Source organism: Peromyscus californicus, unplaced genomic scaffold (assembly GCF_007827085.1).
Source record: "Peromyscus californicus insignis strain IS unplaced genomic scaffold, ASM782708v3 Scaffold_5__1_contigs__length_169319896, whole genome shotgun sequence".
In the NCBI taxonomy this organism is placed as follows: Eukaryota; Metazoa; Chordata; class Mammalia; order Rodentia; family Cricetidae; genus Peromyscus; species Peromyscus californicus.
In genome coordinates, this window is record NW_026294573.1 from 127,489,588 (window position 1) to 127,513,342 (window position 23,755).

Sequence of the window (23,755 nt, forward strand, 5' to 3'; positions counted from 1 at the left end):
CCTGAGTTGTGGGTAGGAGTTCTTGAGACCTGCATGGCCTCTGGTTCAGCAGGGAGCCTCCATTCCAATTAGAGGCTGGAACACAGGGAGAAGGAGAGCAGGAGATAGTGGAGGAAGTGTGTGAGTGGGCAGCCTGCCTGAAGTTCTGGTGGCTGGTGTGGTCTCTGGTCCAGCAGGGAGTCTCTGCCCAAGTTGCAGGTTTGGATTTGATGATGAGGAGGGGACGAGGATTGAGGATAGTGTGTGTGTGTGTGTTGGGGGGGGGGGGGAAACAAGTGAGTAGAGGAGGTCAGCAGGGCAGGCTGCCTACCTATTCTTGTGGCAGGCATGGCCCATGTTTGGGGAGGGCTGTCTGCTGGAGCTGGAGACTGGGACAAAGGGAAAAGCAGGGAAGGACAACTGAGGATTAGGTCTGTTGGAAGCTAGAGAGTGGGAAATGTCTATGGACTAGAGGCCTACCAGAAGCCTATCTGTTCTTTGGGTAGGCTTGGTCTGTGTTTGGAGAGGTAGTAGGAGGATGGGGCGGGGGAGGTGTGATTGCCTGTGGGAACCAAGAGAGTGGAGAAGGTCTAGGGAGAGGTGGATGGCCTATCTCGTCTTCTGATAGGCATGGCCTGTGGTTGGGCTAGGGGTGTCTCTCCTGGAAACTTTTATCAGATGCTTGTTAAATTTGAACTTAAGTTTGAAATATATTTCCTATATCAGTGGATAGGATGATGGATTTTGCTTCTTTATTATGGATGCTACATATTTAGTTACCACCTATTGTGGATTACATGCATTAGTGTTCAAATACTAAACCACTGCAGAATTCCTGTGATAAAACTCATTACGTGCAGTTTAGACTTTATGTATTGCTGAATTCTATTTGCTACTATAGGGTTCAGATTTTTGTGTCTACATTCATGAGGGTCTTGTGTCTGCCATACATAAAACTGTTCATATTTTCAGAGAACAGTGTGGAATATTGCTACACATAAATGACATGTCAAGGTAATTTACATATTCATAAGCTCAGTTAATTCTCATTTCTTTATGTTGGGAACATCCAAACTCCATTCTGCTATGGGATGTTCTGTATGCTGTGAATATGTCTTGCTCTGATTGGCTGATAAATAAAATGCTGATTGACCAGTAGGCAGGCAGGAAGTAGAGGCAGGATAAGCAGAGAGGAGAATTCTGGGAAAAGGAAGGCTGAGTCAGCAGATACCAGCCCACCATCCAGGGTCCAGGGAGCAGCATGTAATGGCACACAGATAAAGTCATGGAATACGTGTTAACATATAGATTAACAGAAATGGGCTGAGTTTAAATGTAAGAGCTCGTCAGTAGTAGGCCTGAGCTAATGGCTGAGCAGTTTTAATTAATATAAGCTTCTGAGTGATTATTTTATAAGCAGCTGCAGAGTCCATGGGACTAGGTAGGACTGGAGAAAACTTCAGCTGCACCATTCTTCTAGGTACTTTGAAATAGATGATGTTAACTACAGTTGTCCTCCTGCTTTAGAACATAACTGAACGTTCCTAATTAAATGTGGTTTTGGTTTGGGGGGGGTTTCATTTTTGTGTGTTTTTGCTTGTTTGTTTGTTTTTGCTTTTCCACTAAAAGTCCTGGTATGTGGCCCAGGAGGGCCGAAAACTTGTGTTGATCCTGCCTCTGCATCCTAAGTGCTGAGATCACAGACGTATGTTACTCTGCCTGGCTTTCACATGCATGTCTGTCCGCATAGCTAAGCTCTATCTCCAAGCCCTAAGTCCGGCAGGCACTCTCCTATTCTTTGCTTCTATGGCAGCTGCTAATGTAGTTCCAACCAACCTGCTGACTTCTAATCAGGCTCTGTTATGGCATGAAAACACACTCAATATTACGGTACAGAATAGGGTCTATTTTAGTGTTTGTCTAGGGAACCTTAAAAGAACGTGCTGAACTGCTTCTTCCTTGTGGTGGCCTATACATTTTAGTTAGCTCCTCCTCCATGGTGATGTCAAGTTCTAATCTACTTCTTAGCTGATAATCAAATGCTCAGTCGGTTGTTGAGAGGATTGTAGGTTTACTATCTCTCCCTCAATTCTGTCAGTTTTTCAATATAGTTCTGGCCTGACTACACTTAGGGTTGCTTTGTGCTCTTGGTGGGCTAGCCCCTTTATCTATAACACTCACGTCTCTCAGGGCTAGTTTTATTGCTCTGCCTTCTATTTTAAAATATATCTGTTCTGCTTTACTTGCAGCTTGACTATATTGCTATATTTAAATTAAATTTTTCTAGACAGCATGTGCTTGAGGTATTTTCTGTGACCCATTGGCATGGATCACTGTGCTGATATGTGTCCTTTAATTATTTAATGATTTCCATTCAATTCATCTGTTAAGGTTTAAGTGGACTTATTTTCCATTGTGTCACCATGTATAGCTTTTATAGTGGCCTCTCTAGATATTATATACACATAACCTGTCAATCTTAGGGTATAGTCTGTTAAAAGGAAATTTTCTTACACCAATTAAATTTAATAGCATTCATTTACACAAAGAAAAACAGGATTAAAGAGAAAAACAAAGCAACATTGATTCACAGTTTCCCAAATCAGAGCAGGTTCTGAGCCCTAAGACCAATGTGACCTGTCCTAGTGGTGTTCCCAGAAAACAGAAGTGAGGTTAGAGCTAATGTGCTTACTATCATAGTAAGTGGCCAGCTGGCTAAAGAGCCATGTGCAGTTAATTGACAATTAGCTATTGTGACTAAACTCCATATTAGTTTGGCCACTTAGTGTTTGGTGTAAGAGCTTGAGTAAAATCAATGAGCTCCCCCAAACTTTATTTGATGACTCATTATGCCAGTGAATAATTAATTCAACATGTTAATGTGACTGAATTGAGGACCATCTAAAAATCTAGGGAAGCATTTTAATATGTGCCTTGGGAGGATATTTTCAGAGACAACTGCCAACTCTCAGGTGAGGAAGATCCACAGTATGCTTGAGCACCATGTGGTTGGCTGGAATAGTGAGGAGACAGCTAGCTATAGGAAATACTTTAATTTCTCCCATATAAGAGCTGTGTGGCTCCAGCCTGAAAATCTAGAACTGGAGGCTGGCTGGCTTTTGGATCCCAAGACTTCCACCAATAGCTCCCTCACCAGGAACCTGGGCTCTTGGTCTCCTGTAGGTATCTCTTCCCTGGTTTCCCTGGCTCTGAGGCCTCTGGACTCAAACTGAGCTATGCTACTGGCCTGCCAGGATCACCAGTCTGTGGACAACTTGTTGTTGGACTTCTCAGCTGCTGTGATAATGTGAGCCTTTTACATATTTCTAGCTGTGTGTTCTATTATTTGGTCTCTATATAGAACCTAATACAATTTAAGTGCAAAATTTCACCTCTTCCTTTACCCTCCACCATTCCTTTAACTCATTTCCTTATGTTATGTCCCCAACATACATTTACTTTTAAAAAGTATCATTATAATATTGTTCATTGTTTAAAACAACTTTCAAGTTCAATTGTATTTCAATGGTATTCTTCCTCTCGCCTAAGTTCCTCCAGATCCTTTCCCCCTCCTTGCCCACCCAACTTTAAGTTCTTTCCCAAACAACAAACAAAAAGTCAATACAACCACAACCCCCCCCCAACAAGAAAACAAACTAAACCCAAGATACATTTACAACCACACCAAAAAGTGCCACGAGTCAGTTTTACTCCACCAGTCAGGACTTTGAAGGAAAGTTTCTTGTGTTCACTCCCACCTTACCTTCTTAGGTCCCTCTGTGTTCAGGTGTCAGTCTTCATAAAGTAGTTTGTCTTTAGAGGACTTTCATAGGTCATGTTTGGAAATAAATATTTTCTCATTTCTGTTCATGTGATAATTTTAACTTCCTCTTCCCTTTCTGAAAGATACTTGTGATAGCTCCAAAATTTTGGTTAAAAAATGTTTTAAAAAAACAAAACAAAACAAAACAAACAGACAAACAAAACAACCTTTCATAGCACCTGAAAAATGTTTGCCACTTGCTTCTGATCCTCATGGCTTCGGAGGGGGACTCAGGTCATTCAAACTGTTTTTTCCTTGTAAATAAGCTGGTTTTGGTTTTCATGCTACTTTGCAGTTTTTTATCTTTTTCTTCACCTCTTCTTTTTCAGCTTTGCTGCTGTGCCGTCACAGGATTGAGTGTCCTTCAGTATTGCAGATTCACTGGGTGTCTGCTCCTGAAGGTTCATGCCTTTCACCTTTTGGGGAGCCTCGAGTCATTACTTGGATGTTGTTCATCCTCATTCCTCACCTGCTTGGTCTTCAATGACGTGGATGTTATTATCTCTTATTATATTGTCCCACAGACCTAGTGAACTTTTAAAAATTTTTACTGTTTTTCTCTGTTGTTGAGATTCAGTGAATTTCTTTCCTGTCTTCTAATCCACTAATTTTGTCCTGAGCCCATTCATTGAGTTTTTCAGTATTTTCCTTACTCAGTTTCAAAGTTCTAAACTATTCGTTTAGTTTTTCTAAATTGAAGTGGTTGCATAATGGCTGATAGTTCTCATGTTTCTCTTATTTTTAGTCCTGGATTTTATTGACTGTCCTATCTATTCCTCTTGGCATCATTACAATTACTGAACTGATGAACAATTTCCAGTAAAAGCTTGGATGCTTTTAGTATCTTGTGTCATATGTCCCTGGATTGTGGAAGCCCTGGGTTCCCAGTTGGTCTCCTTTGGTACTTGAGAGTCTGGAAATCTTTCCATTGGTGCTCAAGGGTGGTCATTACTCCTCTCTGGAAGAAATAAAGGGATAGAGATGCCTGTGGCTGTTCTTCTTGACCTCCACTGGGTAGATGAGTGAATAAGAGCCCTTATTAAACTCAATGAGGATCAACATCCTGGCTTCTGGTCTTTTCTGATGTCTTTCCATGGTAATGTTTGTGTTTCACTAGAGCCCAGCAGTGGCATAAGCTCTGGCATCCCCTCAGCCTTCGGAGACATGAGAAGTGGTAGAACATGCTGTATTGTGTCCATGGGCTGTAATACAGTGCTTGTTACATAAAAGTATTCTGTTTTTTGACTGTCCATCTTTTGTGGGCTTGCTTTTGGATAGAGATAGCAGGATTTTTTTTTTTTTCTGTCTCTTGTAGTGGGTAGCCATTCCAGCTTTGATCTGGAAGTTCCAACTCCCATTGAGGCTTCGGTAACTATCACGCCTACAAGGTGGGGCCAAGAGAGGGCCCTGAAGACCCGAGATCCAGATGCCCCACTCTCTCTGTTCCTGGACCCTGGACGGTGGAGGTTGACGGAGCAGAGTTCTCCAGAGAACACCGCCAGACTGTGACACACCTTCCCCAGACCCTGCGACCTACCTATCCCTTCATTTGTAAGTTATGCCACTAATAAACCTCCCTTTTAACTATGTGGAGTGGCCTTCATAATTTCACCAATAGTCTCTCTCCTCTCCATAGTTGTCTGTTCCTTCCTCATCTCTCTCTCTCCCCTTCTCCTGTCTCCTTTCTCCTTACTCTTTCTCCTCTCTGGGAATGTCACTCCTCTGCTTAAACTTCAAAGCCCACCCCCAGTAACATATTTCCTCCAAGAAGGGCCACCACACTTCTGGTCCTTCTCAAAGAGTTCTACCAACTGGTAACCAGTATTCAAACATGTGAGTCTACTGCAGACATTCTCATTCAAATCACCACAATTTGATTTTAGTAAATTTCAGAGAAAATGGTCAAATGTCTATCTTCTGCAGTGTATTTTCAGAGCACCATTTGTTGAATAGACTCTCATATTTCCAATGTATATTTTGACCTCTTAAAGAATAGCTGACAGAAAATTGTGGGTTTATTTCTAGCAGCTCTGTCCTCTTTCTTGGTCTGTCTTTTGTAATAAGACCATGCTGTTTTAGTTACTGTGACTCTTTATCTAGTGTGTGATATGGTTTAGATATGAAGTGTCCCTTCGAAGGACTAACATACTGGAAGTTTGGTTATGATGGTGCTGCTTTAGGAGTACTGGAAAGTTTAGTACGTGAGACTTAATGGGAAAAGTATGTTGCTGGAAGTGGAGGTGTGTTCATTGGATTTTATCTCTTTCTGGGCCTCTCTTTTTCTGTCTCTTTCATCTTTCTCTTTCAATGCAGTTCCTACTCTCCATCCTATGCAATCTTAGCAGGTAATCTTAACCTGTGCTACACGGCCTTCAGCCTTGTTCTGCCTCATGATGGACCCAGAATTATTGAACAGGAAATATGGAATGAAGCCTCTGAAAGCATAAAACAAAATGAATCTTTTCTCCTTTAAGTTTTTCTATTAGGTACCAACTTTGAAAGATAACTCCCGCAGAGAGGTAGGGATTATTTCTGAGACTAAACTCGACCATATAGTTCTTAGGTTTGAGGGACTATGTGAAGGAGGAACTAGAAAACTTTAGTGATATGAGCTCCAGAAAGCCTATTGTTCTTTAGGCAAAGCTTAATGGTCAATTGTTGTAGGAAATCATAAGACACCAACATGCCTACAGGAAAAGACAGTGAAGACCAGGCTAGGAGGTTTCAGATAAGAATGATAATTATATTGGGAATTCAACTAGAGCTGTTCATGTTATATTGTGCCAAAGAACAACCTGTATTTTGTTGATGCTCTAGAACTTAATGGAAGGCTGAATTTCAAAGTGATGGACTGATTAATCTGACAGAAAATTTTAAGACAATGCAGCATGCAAGCTACTTATATGTATTCTTGGCTACTGTTAGCCAGAATTAGCAAAAACCAGAAAAGTTTACAAACTTGTGCTTTAGTCAGAAAAGCAATGTATGTAATGTTGGGGCTGTAGAAGGCATAGTTGAAGAGATTAGCCTCGATAAAAGGAAACCAGATGATTTGAATTGAAACAGTAGAAAAAATGCTTTGAGGGCATTTAGGGAATTGTTCAGAACCCAGTCATCACAGACTCGAGAGAATAAATAAATAAACTAATTTGAAATACTTGCCCTTAAGAAAGGAGGGCCTCCAAGGGCACCTTGCTAGCACAGGGTCACCTAGAAGGTGTTTCCTTAGGATTAATTTCACTGTATTCAGCTACCTGGGCAGTTAGAGCATAGAAGAACCAATGCAGCCCTACTCTAAAGAGACCTATGCTAATGGCAGAGCTTGGGATCCTCTACATGATGATGATATTTGCAGACATGAAAAATATAAGAGTTACTAGTCATGGAAGGTTTTACCTAAATTTCAAAAAGATGTATGGAAGACTGTGGGAGCCTGTGTAAGAAAGCTGTGAACTTATTGTGAACTATTAATGGGACAGAGTGCAAAATGTTATTCTCATAAGATGGCTTTCTAGAAAGAATTGCATAAACTATGATAAGTGAATGTACTTGGAAGCAAGGACATGAAGGGACTACCCTGGCATGTCCACACTATCTCTGTGGGAAAGGCAATGGCCCGTGAATATTATTCTTGGCTCTTTTCACATGACCAAAGATAAGACATAACACCAGTTGTATTTCCCTGCTGTACTTGTATTTATTTAAGCTAGATGGAAACATCACCTTGATTTTTGCTTGCTTGAACAATAAAATGAAAAGTGCTTTGTTTGCACTATTCTTGAGCTCAAATGCCTAAAGTGTCCTGGTACTCCACTCATGTCTTTGGAATGTCTTTTGATATGAAGAGACTTGGCCTTGCTGGCCACAGGGCAGGTGGACAGAAGACCAGGAAATGTCCGGATAGGGTTAGAGTCAACCTGAAGATAACCTCAGATAAGTGACACTGTAAAGGTGAAGACCCAGCTACAGTGGATACCTCAAGGATATTGGAGATGGCCAGGACATGGGACATCTGCTAAGGAAAGATGTAGACCATGAGTGTCACCAGACAAAGGAGAGGCTTTAAAACTGTAGCTAGCAAGGCCATAGAGATGTGTTTGCCCAAGTCTTTGGAGCTCACATTGCTACCATATGCTCTAGACGCCTGGCATGAGCTACAGGACTTAAAGGTTGCCTGATGGGTCTTAGCCTTGCTTGGGTCTCACCCCACCTCTCCATTCCACTATTCCCCTCTTTTCTATTAAAAACACGTATTCTGTGCCATTGTCTCTTAGGAATATGCAACTTTAAAGAAAAAACATTTATAGGGTATCACCGGTAAGATTTTGAATTTGAACTTTTGAACCATGCTCAACTAAGACTATGGAATTTCTTGAAGATAGACAATGCATTTTGCATTGCAAGATACACATTAGCCTTTGGAGGAAGGTGTGTAATATCATTATTTGTATATAGTGTTTGTCCCTCCCTGCCATAAGGCTCAATGTTTTGAAGGCCTGGACACCAGCTGGTTGGGAAATAGGAGGTGGGTCCTGGCTAGATAAAGTCAGTCTCATGGGGCTCTCCTTAGGGGCTATAAATTGTCCCTGGCCTCTCTCTGTCATTCCCTCTGCTTCATTCCCCTCATGAGGTAAGTAGCCCCTGCCATATGCTCCCATTTTCACTATGTTCTCTCTCAGTATAGCCCCAGAATCAATAAAGCAAAGAGGAAGGACTGGACCCTCTCAAACCAGGAGGAAACTAAACCATTTCTTGTATACCTCGTTATCCCATAGTACATATTTTATGAAACTTAATTTTTAGTTTACAAGAGGCCAGAGAAAATGAGATTGCCCTGTAGTCAAAGCTGTGGGATTTTTTTTTTTAATTAATGATTGATGTGTGTACGAGGACCCAAACCACTGTCAGCATTGCTATTCCTGGGTAAATGACCCTGACTTATATGCAAAAGCAGGTGAGCAAGCCAAGGAGAGAAAGTGAGTAAGCAATATCTCTCCATGGCTTCTGCTTCAGTTCCTATCTTCAAGTTCCTGGACTGATTCTGGAGCTGCACTTCTGGCATTCAGGTATACATGCAGAACACGCATACATAACATATAAATAAATAAAATTAAAATTTGAAGTTCTGTCATATAGGTCTTTGATTTGCTTGGTGAGAGTTGCACTAAGACATTTTATAGTATTTGGGGCTGTTATAAAGGGTGTTGATTCTCTGATTTCTTTCTCACCCATTTATAGTTTGTTTATAGGAGGGCTACTGATTTTTTAGTTAATCTTGTATCCAGCCACTTGACTAAAGGTGTTTATCAGCTACAACAGTTCCCTGGTGGAGTTTTTGGGGTCACTTACATATACCATCATATCATCTGCGAATAATGATACTTTAACATCTTCCTTTCCAATTTATATCCCCTTGATCTCCATTAGTTGTCTTATTGCTCTAGCTAAAACTTCAAGTACTATATTGAATAAATATGGTGTGAATGCACAACCTTGTCTTGTTCCTGATTTTAGTGGAATTGCTTTGACTGTCTCTCCATTTAATTTGATGTTTGCTATAGGCTTGCTGTATACTGCTTTTATTTGTTTAGGTATGCCCCTTGTATCCTTAATCCAAGACTTTTATCATGACGGGGTGTTGGGTTTTGTCAAAAACTTGTTCAGCATCCAACAAGTTAATCATGTGGTTTTCTCTTTCAGTTTGTTTATATGGTGGGTTACATTGACTTATTTTCTTATGTTGAACCATCCTTACATCTCTGGGATGAAGCCTACTTGGTCATGGTGTATGATGTTTTTGATGTGTTCTTGAATTCCATTTGCCAGTGTCTTATTGAGTATATTTGCATCAATGTTCATGAGTGAAACTGTTCTGTAACAATCTTTGTTGAGTCTTTTTGTGCTTTGGTTTTCAGGGTAACTGTGGCTTCATAAAAAGAATTTGGCAATACTCCTTCTGTTTCTATTTTGTGGAATAATTTGAAGAGTACTGATATAAACTCTTCTTTAAAAGTCTGGTAGAATTCTTCATTAAATCTGTCTGGCCCTGGACCTTTTTTGGTGGGACCAACTGAACCATGCTTGGGGCCACCCAGTATTGATATACAGTGAGTGTGGTAGCTTGAATGTAATTGGCCCCCACAATCTCATAGGTAGTTTCACTATTAGGAGGTGTGGCTTTGTTGAAGTGGATATGGCCTTGTTGAAGGAAGTATGTTACTGTGGGGGTGGAGTTTCCTATGCTTAGAATACTGCCCATTATCTCAGTTGACTTCTTTTGCCTGCAAGATGTAGGACTCTCAGGTACTACTCCAACACCATCTCTGCATACATGCTGCCATGCTCTCCGCCATGATAATAATGGACTGAACCTCTGAAACTGTAAGCAAGCCACCCTATTATTTCCTTGTAAGAGTTGGCATGGTCATGGTGTATCTTCACAGCAATAAAAACCCTAACTAAGACAATGTGGTATCAGAAGTGGTTCTAGATCAGCTACAGCTACTGCAGATTTTGAGCACACAACCAAATCCTCCATAGTGTTAGCAGGTTTTCACTGAAGATCCTCAGAAGTCTCTGGAAGGCTCAAGAGGTTCTCTAGGTGGTCCTTAGGTGGTAGAGACTAGGATTACTGTAGGATTTTCATGGTGATAGCTGAAAGAGATACACAGAATTCTGCCTATGGTCCTCATGTTGTGAGAGTGGGGTCACAGCAGGGGTGAGCAGTTTCTACCTAAGAGAGTTGTGTTGCACACAGTTTGGCACCAAGTATCCCATGATATCTTTAGTTGGTAGTGGCAGGAGTTGGCATGGTTTTCTTGTGCCATCCAGGATGCCTCATACTCAGTCTTCCTGCAATGACCTCCTGAGTTCTGGAATTAGAGGCTCATGCCATCGGCCATGTTCCTTCTAGAAATTTTTGTGAAATGGCCAAGTCAAACTTCTAAGTTATTTTAAAAATTGCTAAATTTAATATCCATTACAATATATTTTTGTGGTGCTTGAGGTTGAACCCAGGGCCTTCCACATGCTAGGGCCACTGAGTTGTATCCCAGTCTATAAATACCAAATTTTAAAAATTAGACTGATATGATACCCTTTATTGATATTTAGTCAAGTATCTCAATTTTTGTCTTAGATTTTATTTCATATATGGGTATATACATATATATACATACATACAGAAGGGAAGTTATGCAAATGAAGAAGGCAGAAGCAAACTGATATCAGAGACTGCTAGGAAGCAGGATCAATGGGCTACAATAAGGCTGTGTGCTGAAGGACACTTAAGTTGATTTCAGCCCATTTCAAATGTGCCTTATACCCTTTGATCAGGGGCAAAAAATTCCCCCCAATGACACTTAGTGTCTTTCATTTATTATAATTTTTTGTATTTTTATTTTGTTTATACATCCTGACTGCAGTCCCCCCAGTCCCTCCCCACATCTCTCCCCCCGACTCAATCTACTCTTCCTCCTATGTTTCCATTTTTCTCCAGAGCCTATCTTCATATACTAAGAGAATTGCTAAGGATAAAATAGGAATTCTAATTCTTTGACCATAGATCAATACACAGAAAACATTTCCTTGCAGCATGAAAACACTCTGAAACTATTGCTTGTGAGTAAGCACACACAGCTTGGTGAAGAGTAATAACCCAATGAAGTATAAACAGTAAAGGGTCTAATTTCCTCTGATTGCTTGCTGAAGCTGTTCTGTTGGAAATCTCCTTTTCGGGTCTGTAACTGGCATTTCTCATACACCTAATAGCTCATTTGTTACTTTTAGGCATAAAAACTGCAGCTCAGTGCTGTGGGATGGTCTGTATGTCAAATGTGTTGCTGATTGGTCAATGAATAAATCACTGATTGGCAGTGGCCAGGCAGGAAGTATAGGCGGGACTAACAGAGAGGAGAATTGAGAGAACAGGAAGCTGGGTGGGGGAGACACTGCCAGCTGCCATCAGGATAAGGAAGATGTAAAGTACCGGTAAGCCACAAGCCACGTGGCAAGGTATAGATTAATAGAAATGGATTAATTTAAGCTGTAAGAACAGTTAGCAAGAAGCCTGCCACGGCCATACAGTTTGTAACCAATATAAGTCTCTGTGTTTACTTGATCGGGTTTGAGCGGCTGTGGGACTGGCGGGTGAGAGAGATTTGTCCTGACTGTGGGCCAGGCAGGAAAACTCTAGCAACAGCTCAGTTAATCTAGTTTAAACCTGTTTCTTACATCAGCTTTACACGTCCCTTTCTTCTCCCCTCTCAAGTGTCTGCTGGGCTTCTGTTGAGGGACGCGGATAAGGAGGGGGAAACCTTGCTCACAGGACGCCCTTTTCACTTTCTTCATCCCACTACATCCCAAGTTCTTTACCCTCCAGGGTTGAGGCAGCAGCAAAGCAAGACAAATAACTGCAATTTGGCTGCAGCATATCGTGTTCTTTTTTGAATGATATGTGTAGCCAGCAATGCCTAAGTATGGGAAATGCTTACATGTCCATTTGGGCTCTCAAATGCATCCCTTCAGGGAAAGCTGTACAGGATCTGGCTACTGTTTGGTCCTAGAGGCAGAACATAGACTTTAATAAGATCTCTGCTCACAGACCCATTCCCTGGCAGCAATCTAGTGAATTTTCCTCTTATAGTTGCCTATTTAAGTGATCAAGTATGATCATAGAGTTATGTCCACTATTGATCTATATCCATACTTCAGGCTTCTCAGTTCTGCTGTTTTTCTTCTCTCTTTCCATCTTACATCTCCCTCCTTCATAAACAAACACACTAACAGATTAATTGGAAAAAAGAACTGTGATAATTTCTGTGTAAGAAGTTCCAAACCTCTATGACTAATTATCTTAGTTCCAGGGTTAGTTTTGGATGGGAGAGAACTCCATCCTTCCATAGAAAAGGAAGAAAGTGGTCTTGGTACATCCTCATTTTATCTCTGGCACCTGGGGTAGAAGACATTACAATGCCAGCTTTATCGGGAATAAAACAGAGGAGGTCCCCTTTCAATAGTGGATTCCTAACCTCTTGGCTCTCGGCGTTGATTCCAATCTTCAGAGTTTTTGTTTGTTTGTTTGTTTCTTTTTTATTATTATTAAGAAATTTTCTATTCATTTTACATATTAACCACAGATTCCCCTCTCCTCCCTCCTCCCACCCACAAGCCTTCCCCCCCAACCCACCCCTCATTCCCACCTCCTCCAAGGCAAGGTCTCCCATGGGGAGTCAGCAGAACATGGTAGATTCAGTACAGGCAGGTCCAAGGCCCTCCCTCTGCACCAAGGCTGCACAAAGTGTCCCACCATAGGCACTGGGCTCCAAAAAGCCTACTCATGCACCAGGGATCGATCCTTATCCCACTGCCAGGGGGCCCCCTAAACAGTTCAAGCTAAACAACTGTCTTGCCTATGCAGAGGCCTAGTCCAGTCCCATGGGGGCTCCACAGCTATTGGTCCACAGTTCAGGAGTTCCCACTAGTTTGGCCTGGTCATCTCTGTATATTTCCCCATCATGATCTTGATGTCCTTTGCTCATAGAATCCCTCCTCTCTCTCTCACTGACTGGATCCCTGGAGCTTGGCCTGGCACCAGGCCATGAATCTCTGCATCTGCTTCCATCAGAGAGGAAGGATCCTCATTTGAGGAAATGCCTCCATGAGACCCAACTGTAAGGCATTTTCTCAACTAGTGATCAATGGAGGAGGGCCCAGCCCATGGTGGGCGGTGCCATCTGTGGGCTGGTGGTCCTGGCTTCTATAAGAAGGCAGGCTGAGCAAGCAATAGGAAGCAAGTCAGTAAGCAGCACCCCCTCCATGACCTCTGCATCAGCTCCTGCCTCTGGGATCCTGCCCTGTTTGAGTTCCTGTCCTGACTTCCTTTTGATGATGAACAGCAATGATAACATTAAGCTGAATAAACCCTCGATGAAGGCTCTATGATGACAGTTAGGGTATTCACCAATCTGATTACCAGAGTAGGTCAGTTCAGGTACCATCTTCACTATTGCTAGTAGTCTAGTCTGGGGTCATCCTTGTGGATTCCTGCGAACTTCCCTAGCACAAGGTTTCTCCCTATTCATATAATGTCTCCATCTATATCTTTCATGGTATCTCTTTCCTTGCTTTCCCACTCTGTCCCTGATCCAGCCCAAATATCCCATTCCCTTATGTTCTCATCCCCCATCCCCTATCCTCCATTACCCCCCTTCACTCCCAGTTTGCTCACGCACATCTCATCTATTTCTTCTTCACAGGGCAATCCATGCATCCCTCTTAGGGTCCTCCTTGTTAGCTAACTTCTCTGGCTCTGTGAGTTGTAGTCTGGTTATCCTTTGCCTTACATCTAGTATCCACTTATGAGTGAGTACATACCATGTTTGTCCTTCTGAGTCTGGGTTACCTCACTCAGGATGATATTTTCTAGTTCTATCCATTTGCCTGCAAATTTCACGATGTCATTGTTTTTTTTACTGCTGACTAGTACTCCATTGTATATATACCACATTTTCTTAATTCATTCTTCTGTTGAGGGACATCTAGGTTGTTTCCAGGTTCTGGCTATTATGAATAATGCTGCTATGCACATAGTTGAGCATGTGTCCTTGTGGTATGATTGAGCATTCCTTGGGTATATGCCCAAGAGTGGTATAGCTGTGTCTTGAGGAAGATTAATTCCCAATTTTCTGAGAAAACACTATACTGATTTCCAATAAAGCATATCATATCAATCAACTTTTTAAAATTTGGTATTTATAGACTGGGATACAACTCAGTGGCCCTAGCATGTGGAAGGCCCTGGGTTCAACCTCAAGCACCACAAAAATATATACATAACGGAGTACTACTCAGAAGTAAAAAACAATGACATCATAAAATTTGCAGGCAAATGGATGGAACCAATTTTTAGGTTTGAGGTTGCAGCAAACGCCATTTTTTTCTACCTGGAGAATGATCTGTGATAGCTGTCCTTGTCATTTTGAATGAGTGAATTTATTAAGTACATAGCAAGAAATAATAAAAGAAAAATATTAAGGAGGAGATAGGTAGGAAATCATCATCCAATCTTAAGGACACCAGCACAAGATGCTGATTGAAAGAATATCAGAATAGCATCAAATTGAGCACTTAGAACATCCAGTGGAAACTGACCAGGAAAGCCCCACTGAGACATCCAGTTGGGATTCCTGATTCAGAATTCCAGGTAGAACAGAACATTCTTTTCAGACAAGGCTTCCAACTAAAAGAACAATAGGAACTAGCACACAGATGATGAAACATCATAAAGTGAATGCTCTGATTTCTGCTGGCATGTCCAGCTGAGAGCTGTGGCAGAGAGCTTTCTCTCCATTGACAAGCTTCTGGTTTCTTATCCCCACCATAGACATTGTACCTGCACTGGAAATTTTTTACCTTCTACCTGTTTTGGAGAACAAAATGGTTTTAATACACTTTGCTATGTCCTATCTTCCAATCTTCCCCTCACAGAGGCAAGGGTCAGCCTGACCCAGGACAAGGAGGTTGGGATGACACTTGACATAAATGTGTGTCAGTCTGAGATAAGTCTTTTGTTCTCAGAGTCAACTTTCAACAACATCTAACAGCATAAGATAATTTATCAATATAATTTATATTGTTATCTGTTCAAAGTTTTGCCACAAGACAAAGTACCCCACAGGCTGACTCTGTAGATGCTGATTCTCAGACAGTTTGAGGCACAGGCTATTTTGTAGGAATTAATTAAGAAATGTAGATGTCTTGGTTTCAATTGCTGCAACGAAATACTGTGACTAAAAAGCAAGTTGAAGAGGAAAGGGTTTATTCAGCTTAACGTTATCAATGCTGTTCATCATCAAAAAGAAGTCAGGACAGGAACTCAAACAGGACAGGAACCTGCAAGCAGGAGCAGATGCAGAGGCCATGGAGGGGGTGCTACTTCTTGACTTGCTTCCCATGGCTTGCTTAGCCTGCTCTCTTATAGAAGCCAGGACCACCAGCCCATAGATGGCACCACCCACCATGGGCTGGGCCCTCCCCCATTGATCACTAGTTGAGAAAATGCCTTACAGTTGGGTCTCATGGAGGCATTTCCTCAAATGAGGATCCTTCCTCTCTGATGACTGTAGCTTGGATCAAGTTGCATACAAAACCAGCCAGTACAGTCGAAAAGGCAGATTTGGCTGGACACTTGGCTGCCATCTAAGACTTACAGTCCTAGTCAACCCATTGAGAATGCTGGGTGATAGATATTTGTCAGAGTGTCCTTCACAGGATGACACTAGCCAAGTCTTTACACACCGTCACATAGTGTGAGCTGTCTAAGAATGCTGTGCTCTGCGGAACATCCCCTAAAGCCAAGACTGGCCTTGGAGCAACTGAGAACTGGAGCCTACATCTAACCACACAGGAAGCAGCTGGGCAGTGGGTATTCCTGCACTGGTGCAGGGCTGGTGCTTTTCCAAGTCTGCCATAAAATCAACTGAGGTCCTCTTGTTCTGTTCCAGATTTTACATATATGTGAAGGACCTAAGACAAGAATATTTACTAAGAACAATTACTAAAGTAACCCCTCTGCTTATGGGGAAATCCATGCACATGTTAAGCACAGGTAATAGGTTTCAAAAGGAGCAGTATGCTTAGACGAGGGGAGGCATTCCCAGCAAACTGCACCTCAATTTAGACTTTGCACAGCACATTTATTTGAAATTTCCTGGAAATGGTCTTTTCCCAGTCTTCCAAGTCATGATTCGTAGTCATTAAAAGAAAGCTGACCCAACACTGGTCTTCCAGAGTAGCCACTGGGGAATAAAATGAGCTGCTTTTCCAGCTAGGCAACTCATCTTCATGCACTGGAATGCAGATCCCTGCTTAGGGCCATGGAAAGGAAGATATAAAGACCATTTGTTTAGATCAAGCAATTGATCCTTGCAAAAGGGGTTGTGTGATTTATACAAGAACAACAGTTAATTTTTATGTATTTCTTCTCAGGGTTTTCCCCTGATTTCTACAAAACATTGGATACTCAGGAAAATTTTGTGTTTTTGTTTGGTTGGTTGGTTGTTTTTTTTTTTGTTGTTGTTGTTTTTTCTTTTTCTTTTTTTGAGTGAAGAAAATTAAACCCTCTCCTGGTAAGTTTTGAATTATAGTCATTCTGTGTGAATTTGTCCAAATGTGCAGTTTGGACTTACCTTTCCACAATGTGCTTCTGAACTGTTCCTAGATTTACTTGTGTAAGTACTGCTTATTGTAGCCAGAAGGTTTCTCCAGTCCTGCCCTTGGCTGTGAATAAACACATAGAGGCTTATATTATTTACAAACTGTATGACCTATGGCAGGCCTCTTGCTAGCTAGCTCTTATATCTTAAATTAACCCATTTCTATTAATCTATGTATCTCCATGTGTTCCATGGCTTTACCTGCATCCCGTTACATGTTGCTCCTTCAGCAGCTGACTTGCATCTCTCTAGACTCTGCCTTTCTGTCTCCTTGGATTTTCTGCCTGCTTCTAAGCTGCCTTGCCATAGGTCAAAGCATCTTATTTATTAACCAATGGGAAGAACATATGTTCACAGCATACAGAAAGATATCCCCCAGCACCTTATACCTCCCCATCCAAGTGAAATGTATGTAATAGTGAAGGGTTTCTCACAGAGGATTCTTGCCTTGTTTGCCTCTAACCATCTTCATGTAATCTTTTACTAGTAACTGAAAAGCAGGGAGTTTTAATAAAAATTAACCCAACAGCTTTCTTTGGGGGAAAGAAGTAAAGACAGATCCAATTTATATGTGTCAATTACTCAAACCATGAGATGTGTGCTAGATCTGGCAGGTTAATAGAAGTAAATGAAAGAACATTAAAGAGAAGTTAGTGGCAATCTTACTGAGCTCTAAAGAAAAGTGATGCTACACAGTAAACTACCAGACAGACTTAGCAGGCTGAGGCCTCATTCAGAAGTGAGCTATGTCTGACAGATGTGTGCTTGTATGCATGTCTAACTTCAGCCTTATGGAGGTGGAGATCCTACTAAAACAGTGTTATTTTAAACAGTTAATGTATGAGATGCAATTGGAATCTCACTCAAAGATAATAGATAAAATATGCAACAGGAGTGTTCCTGTAAGTTTAAGTGAGATGTCCAAATTGTCAGCAATGGATGATCACTGTAGGTCTGCAGATGCCATGTGTTTCTCCATTTAATTTTCATAAAATTGTAATACTATCTATTGATATTGCAGTAAGTTAGTAAATGTGTGTGTGGGGGTGTATGTCTATGTGATATGTATTCCTACTTTTATATATGAATTTAGGCATGCGTATAACACAGTACATGTTTTGAGCTCAGATGGCATCCTTTGCCTTTGCCTTTCTTGGAGACAGGATCTCTTCACTGCTGCACAAATCAAGGGAAGCTACTGGAGATTTTCTTTCTCTACCTCTTATCTCCCTGCAGAGGCTGAAATTACAGAGCATGAACTACCAAGTACAGCTTTCACATGGGTTCCCAGGATCCAACTTATGATCAGGGCTTATGCAGGAAGTGATCTTAACTCTTGGAGGTGTCTCCCAAACTCTGTAAAGGTTTTGAAATAAATGATACCCAGAATGTTACATAGTTGTATGAACAATATCATTTTATGACTTGGTATGTTATGTCAATAAAATCCATGCTCCTTACTACCAGCTGGACATCCAGACCAAGGGACAAATTCCAAGAGCTTCTAAGTAACATGCAGATTTCTTTGTCACACTCCATCCCGGCATCAGTAGGTCAAGACTTAAGATGAGCACTGGTAATGCTCATGGTTCCTATGCTGTGGTTCCATTTTCCCGCATCTGAGTAATCAATTCAATACTTCTTGCCAACTTAAATAATTATAAAACCACTGCTTTCCCCTCTCATATTAGCAGAGTACGAGTTGAACAGATTCAACAAATGTTTTTTAACTTTTCCTAAAACTATTGGCCTCAATGAAAACATAGCCTTTTTTCTGTTGAATATTCTTTTGTAAGTAACAGCAAGTAAATTTGAATTTATAATTATTTAATTTTTAGTTTAGTTAATAGTGACAGTTTTTAAGTGTCAAAGGGACATGTGTGATAGAATGTTATGTGATAGATAATGTGTGTGAAATAAAAGCTGTAGTCATTGCTTACACTGGATTTGTGAATGAAAAATATCTGTAACCAATTCTTATTTTTCTTCTGGATTTTTTGAAGCAACGTCTAATTACACCCAGGGCAGGCCTCCTGCCTTTACCTCCCAAGAGCTAGGATTATAAGCATGTGCCAACATGCCTCACTTAGCACTTGTTTTCTTGTGCACTGAATATTAAATTTTCAAACAACAAGAGATATACAGTGAGATAAGTTCGTTAGCCTTTCTGTCACTTAATTTATATGTCTGTAAGAGGCTGTCTTGTGAGATAACACATAAAGACTATACTATGATGTATAGGTCATATGTAAACATGTGATAAATCAAGAATCCTTATAAGAGGTGTGGAACATAAAAGGATCATTAGTATATCTGACTAGAGAGACAACCCAGTAGTGACTAAGATTTTCTGTAGGTAAAATAGACAGTGTTCTAAAGCAGTGTTCTCTATAAAAACAGCAATATGTATTGAATCTTCTAAAATATTAAGTGGAAGCAATATAAATATAATGTTGAAGATCAGTTAGCTACTGGTCTAACATACCACAAGGCAGTGGCTTGTTAGTGAGGTCTCTGGGTTCTGCCTTTGAATGTGGAAAATGTAATCTTATGAAGCTTAGAATAGATTAGATTGTCTAGAATAGATTCACACTGAATAAAGTTACAAGAGACAAATATGTAAATCAAGATGCCAATGTGTTAATTTGACTTCTCAAGTACTGAAATATTTGAATTCACCACTGAGAGAATCCACGGTAAGTCAAATGTGTGATTTGGTGAGAGGAAGAGAGAAGGCATTCAAACATTGGACAGTTTTGAGAGGGGTATGAATCTGAGACTAGCATGAAAACTATGAGACCTTCCCAGCAGAGGGTGAAGCTGAAATTCTGACTAATGGGGCACTCCTCCTTGCTGGCATCGGGTCTTCTCTATGCAAGCTGCATGGGGATGGCTCAGCTGTTGCTCCTCCATTCGAGAGTCCACGCACAGGCGATCGCTGTTACCATCGTTTCTTCAAATACAGTTACAACAGTCTTTCTACTCTAGCCAGCCCTCTGTTAAGAGGTAGAGCCTATGTCTCAATCTTCTTCTACCTGAGGGAGCAGTTTCATGTTTGTTTTGCCCCATGGATGACAGTGGTACAATGCTACTTTGTCTGTTCCTTTTTTAGGTATAGCCTTTCATCTGCTTGATAGTTTCTCTCTGGTTCATGGAACACTAACTTTTAAGATGCTTTTCTAGAGCCATCATCAACTGCCCCCTTTGTGGCTAAACAACTCTGAATTCTTAGCCCACAAAGGGTGAATGACACATGAGCCTCTGTCTTAACCACACAACTGAAAGACACCAATCAAACTCTATTCTTTGGAAGGCAATTAAGACATAAAACTGTAAGAAATAATAAATTGGTTTGGGTAGCAAAGTTTTGGGATGATATATCATGCAGAGTAGATTCTAGAAACAATTATCTCTTGTCCCTCAATCAGTCTTTTGCTTCAGCTGGTTAGGATATTGGGTAAATTTATTCTTTTATATTTGGTAGTTCTTTGATTACTTCTGCAGCCCTGTTTACCTGTTGATGTATAATGTATTTATTGCCACGATATACTAAGTATTGTCCTAGAAGTGACAAATTTCCTTCCCTCGTGGATCTTAGATCTTAGCTAGGGAGATAGATCATGAATGAGTCACAAAGGCTAAGGAAAAGACAATTAGGAAGTAAATCCACAATGCTTAACAACGAGTATGTGGTTTCCGACTAAGATAAGAATCTAGGAAAGTGTTTTACACAGACGTGATACAATCAAATGTACATTTAACAGAATTATCCTTAATATTCTGTTGTGAATGGGAGGAGTTCAAGCAGAGAGACCAGGGAGGAAAGCACTACAACCATCCAAGTGAGACATTGCTGTCTTGGAACAGGACTGTTTAACCTGTGGCCAGTGGGATGCATGCAATGCAGCACAGGGTAACTATGGAAGCAGCTCCACACAAAGTCCTAAGCTTATTTAAAACAGGAGAGTGTTTCGTTTAATATTTATTTATTTATGCTGCATTTATTTTGGTGACTGGACTTCATAGTCCTAGAGTGTGAACGCTGCAGATAGCAACCTGGTGTTACAATGTCAAAAAGTTAGGTGAGCCTGAGAGTCATGTCTAAAGAGTATCAATCTCTGGGTTTTTATTTTTCCCCACTTATCCATGATGTTTTTTAAGTTGTAACTATTTCATAGATTCTGGCAAAGGACCTGAGACTCTAGAGACAAGGCTTTATTGCTCTCAACACCTCCACTTTATGTGCTTCATTCTTGTGTTGGTGGTTTTTGTACTGCTAAGCCCTTTGGAAGTAATATGGATAGCCCCATGTGGATACTATATAATCACTGGGCATGTGCTGCAGCTGAGACATTGAACTCAGGTACCAAGAAAATTGCCCCATCCATTCTGTTATGCTCAAGGCACATAATGTTCTGATGGTGTCCTGAATGAAGAGACATTGGTACCTCAAATGTTTAGCTTGATTGACAAGCATGTGCTGGACTAAAGTGAAAAATATTCACATTTCATATATAGGGGTATGGCTTTTTTGTGAAACATTTTTCTAGATAGTTTAATGTTTTTGAAGGTGTGTGTGTGTGTGTGTGTGTGTGTGTGTGTGTGTGTGTGTATGTGTGTGTGTGTATGTATCTGGGCACACATTTGTTCAGGTATGCACTCATATGTGTGCACATGGATGTGGAGACCAGAGGTTGGTGTTAGGCATCTTTCTCAGTTGTTTCATTTACTGAGGCAGGGTCTCTGGCTAAACCCACAGCTTCCTGATTTGGCTAACCTATCTGTCTGCCTTGCTATGGGGGCCTCCTGTTTCTGCTTCTCAATTCTAGGATTATAGAAAGGCCAGCATGCCCATCTGGCATCTCTATGAGTGCTAGAAACCTAAACTTTGGTCCTAAGACTTGTGAGGCAATCACTTTATTCACTGAGCCATATCACCAACTTTTTTGAGACCAGCTTCTATAAGAATTGGGAATATTTATATTTGATTACAGCATACCAAATATTCTACATTTTCTCAAACTTTAAATTTCAAAATAGCATTTTAAGGCATATTTGAAATCCTCAGATAAAAGAAGCAATTAAACATTTGAATATTTTTTCAAATCTCAAATTTGTCAACCAGTGAGATAATGAATAATATATAGTTTACAAACAGTGGAGAATTTAAAAAATGTTTTTCTATGTAAAGAAAGCACTGTTTTCCCCTTGTACTATCTACTGTTTGTTTTATCTATTTTGGAGAGATCTCTTTTTCAAACTGCATTCTTCATTTATGCAGATTTCTCTACTTGTATGTCCTTCTTTAACCCTACCAAACATCCACATTAGTAAGATAATATTCTCATTGTCAGGAACAGTCTTTGCTTTATTAGAGAACCCAGTGTACAAACATATTCTCTAGTCCATGTTCCTTCCTTATAGAACAAAAGTAATTCAAATAATATCCCAGCTGTTGCAGGCATCATTAGAGCAAGCTGAGGTGTGTCTGCATGTCCTAAATATGTTCCTCAAGCTAGCTAGGTTTTTCAGTCCTCTAGATTACTTCACTAATAGAGAAGAATCAAAACTCAAACTGCTGGAGTAGGATCAGTAGAAAGCCCAATTAATATGCTCTACTGAAACATGTACGAATAGAACAATCTTTCCTCAACATGGAGTAGGCATAAAAATCACTCCGTGTTGGGAGCACAACATGTAGAAAATCAGTGCTTAAACTCAGGTTCTACAGAAGCTGATTCAATTGTGTAAAATGGAGTAAGACATTCGGGATTTTTTTAAAGTTATGTGTAGGTCTAACTAGGATTGAGGAACAGCTTTGTTGAGACCCAAAGGATCACTCCTCTGATTTCTCTAGTTGCTGTCTTAGTATATTTGTCATTAGATATATTGAAAAGGAATGGTTCCTGGAGACCCTACTCTTCATGAATATGCTAATTGAGCTCTTTCTTATTAGAACTTTTATTTTAAAAAAAGTTCTTTACCCTTGTTGCTTTTACTGTGCATTCCCAAACATCCAAATTTAAATGAAAACTGCAGAATCAGCCAAATGTCCATAATGACTGACAAGGCAGAGTGGTCCTGTGCCACTTAGGAAGCAGTCAAGCTTGTATCAAACTGACTTCCCACTTCCTTATCTCCTGTGAGACTATCTTCATCTTCAAGGTTTCTACAACTTTGTAATAAACAAATGTTCTCTTCTTGGCCATGGTGGGGCAGAAACACGACTCTGCTATGGAACAATCCTCTTCTACACTATGAATATGTATTACTCTCATTGTTTAATAAAAAGCTGACCAGCCAGTAGCTGTGCAGGAAGTTAGGCTAGAAAGCCAAACAGAATGTTTGAAAGGAGAAGGGCGGGGTCAGGAGAAGCCAGCCAGACCCAGAGGAGCAAGATGAGCATATCATACTGAGAAAAGGTACCAAGCCACATGGCTAAACATAGATAAGAATTATGGGTTAATTTAAGTGTAAGAGCTAGTTAGTGATAAACCTGAGCTACCGGATGAGCATTTATAAGTAATATTGTTGTACCCATTTCAAAAAACCCCCGGAGACCACCAAGGTCTCTGATGCAAGCACATAAGGGTCCTTTTATTATCAGGTTTGAACCCGAGCCATTGCATGGCAGATAGAGGGAAATTCAGCAGTGGTGGCAGGCCCAGGGGTAGAGAGTTTTTATAGGGAAAAACCACAAGCCAGTAATTACATGCTTTGGCATCTTGGGATTGGGTAG

General features: G+C 40.7%; 1 long non-coding RNA gene across 1 annotated transcript in view; it reads left to right on the forward strand.

The window, feature by feature from the left end:
• The window catches only part of LOC128096037 (uncharacterized), a 37,146-nt gene extending 31,757 nt beyond the window's left edge, over nucleotides 1-5,389 (forward strand). Inside the window, exon 3 of the long non-coding RNA XR_008213512.1 lies at nucleotides 5,118-5,389. This is a non-coding gene — a long non-coding RNA (uncharacterized LOC128096037). The remainder of the gene's footprint in view (nucleotides 1-5,117) is intronic.
• Nucleotides 5,390-23,755: the final 18,366 nt, after the last annotated feature.